Source organism: Vombatus ursinus, unplaced genomic scaffold (genome assembly GCF_900497805.2).
Source record: "Vombatus ursinus unplaced genomic scaffold, bare-nosed wombat genome assembly UNPS02014768.1, whole genome shotgun sequence".
Lineage (NCBI taxonomy): Eukaryota > Metazoa > Chordata > Mammalia > Diprotodontia > Vombatidae > Vombatus > Vombatus ursinus.
This window is the reverse complement of record NW_020954546.1, coordinates 12,775,082-12,777,847: the sequence shown is the minus strand read 5'-3', so window position 1 is coordinate 12,777,847 and position 2,766 is coordinate 12,775,082.

Here is a 2,766-nt window from a genome sequence, read left to right as displayed (position 1 = left end):
TGTGTGTGTGTGTGTGTGTGTGTGTGTGTGTGTGTGTGTGTGTGTGTTGAAAACACACAAAGCCCCTGTCATTGGGAAAAAGGAGCTGAGGGAGCTGGGAAGATGGAGGGGGATGGCTGCACAGGTGTGGGGCTGGGTAGGGAGTCGCTCCTTTATTTGCACTTTACACCCAGCCTGCTCTGCCTTCCCCTTTGCTCTCTGAATTCCCAGTTTCATCATTCATTCCACAAACATTTGCTAAGCATCTGCTATGTGTAAGGCAGTGAGGTATCACTGTTGTTCAATCATTTTAGTGGTGTCTGACTCTTCGTGACCCCATTTAGGGTTTTCTTGGCAAGGATATTGGAGTGGTTTGCCATTTCCTTCTCTGACTCATTTGACAGATGAGGAAACTGAGGAAAGCAAAATTAAGTGACTTGCCCAGGGTCACTCAGCAAGTCAGATCTGAACTCAGGTCTTCCTGACTCCAGGACTGAGACTATCCACTGAACAACCTAGCTGTCACTGATACAAAGTTCAATATTATACTGTGCCTTTCCTGAATCCCCTAGCCAGTTGTGCTCCCACACACACTCTCCCCCACTCCTCTATATCACCATGTATCTATTTCATATATACCCCTACTATAAAAGCTAGATTGTAAGCTTCTGGAGGGCAGGAACTGCGTCATTTTTGTCTTTTCATACACAGTCCTTGGCCTAGTGCCTGGACACTAGGCACACAAAATAGCCTTGCCCAAAGCCTGAGCTTAGCTCAGCACAGGATAGCTCAGCAAGCTGTCCCCTAAACTGAGGGCCACGGGCATTGGGATACTCCAAATATCCTCAAAGTAACTATGTCCACCAACAAGTGGAAACAAGCACCCACCAGGGCTCTCAGCGGCCCTAAGGAGGTGAGAGTGTCAGAGTTCAGCCTGCTCCTTCTTGCCTCGTCCCTATGCCAGAAAAGAAATAACCTCAAAGATAGGCCCAGAGACTGACCTGGCAGATTCCCTTCCTGATGGAGGAGACACAATCCCTGCCATCTCTTTGACATTCATTGGCTCATAACTCCAGAGCTGGAAAGGACCCTCGAGACCATGTAATCCAAACCTCTATTTTTACAAATCAGGAAACTGAGGTGCAGAGAGTTTAAACAACTTGTTCAGGGCCAGAAAGAAAATGTTGGAGTTGGGATGCGAGCAAGGCCCTCTCACTCCAGAGCTCTGTCATTGCATGCTTTCTTTTTAGGTAGGAATCATGGGGTTAAAGCCTGAAAATGCTCTTATGGATCCCAATCTCTCATCCTCTCCCAGGACCTCATCTGCCTCTGGACCTGCTTTTGCCCTCATCAGGACCTACAGTTGTTGTCTCTCTTTCAATTCTCCCAGGCCTTTCCTCCTCTTCTGACCTTCCAGGCTTGTGTAAGCCCAGGAATTTTGCATGATGCTGCTTGTACATGACACCAGACTGGTAGAGAGGATGCTAGTACAAGCCTTCAGACCTGGGTGAGGGCCAGAGTTGGTGCAATAGCTTTGGGAAGAGAAGACATGCTTTATCAGAGAGTTTCTTTGGATTCGGCTCTAGGAAGGAGTTGGAGCATTGAAAGTATCAGGCATGTAGAGGAAGCTACCTCTCATATAGGTCCTCAGCTCTGTGTCAGCATTCTCTCTAGAAATCCAAAGTCTTGCCTAAACAGCGGTTTGCAAAATGTCCCGGGCTTGGCTGAAAACTGGGTTATATGGCACCCTTGCCCCCTTGTCCTTCCATTGTTCCAGTCTTGGCTCATCTCCCTGAGTCTCTTTTTCTGCTCTGGTCCTAATTATTGGATGCAGCTGAAAGAAGTCACACAATTATCCTAAAATGTGCACTGCAAAATTTATGTCATCTCCCCTCACCTCAGCACAGTTCCAAGGCCATCCTTTCCTTCAGCTCTGATTAGCTATCACCCTCTCCATCTCTCAACCTCACCCCCATCCTCCCACCAACAGCTGAACTCCCCTCCTACTTCCCTGAGAAGATTGAGGCCATCTGTCCGGAGCACCCTCCCGTCCCCTCTAGCACACCTCAGAACTCTCATGCCTTCACTCAGCTGCTGCTGCTCCCCCCCAGACTCAGAGGATGAAGTGGCCCTTCAGCTAAAGTTAACTGCTTCATTTAGGACTTTCATTCCAGCCCTCCTCTGGGACCTTGCTCCATTGATCCATCTATTTATCATTCCTTCTCACCCGTCTACAAGCTCCCCCCATACTGACTTCTCCCCTTCTTCCTGCTAATATGCCAGATATAGAGACTAGGAATGCAGCTGCATGCCCTGGTGAGATGTAGGATTGCCCCACTACTCCCCCAAAATTTAAAAAAAAAACTTCCCTTAACCTGGTTACCAATATCCTATTTTTTCATCTCTTCACTATTAAACTTCTAGAAAGAATAGTCTGCATTCACTAACTACCCACCCACTTCACCAGCCACTCAATTCACAGCCTCCTGGCATCTGGTTTCTGTCCCCGTTGAAACTTTGATGGATCTTTGATCTCAGTGACGTGAACATTTCCTGCAGCGATACAGACCAAACTCCTCCTCAATTTCTCATCCTGTACAACTCTTGTCCTTTCCTCCCTTGAACCCTACTATCAAATGCATAGATCCCATTGCAGTCCTACAGCTGCCTACCTCTTGTCCTTCACCCTAGCTCCATGAGTAGCCCCATAGCAACTCCATGCATTCTACTAAAACTGCTCTCTCTCTCTCTCTCTCTCTCCATCTCTTTGTCTCTCTCTGTCTCTGT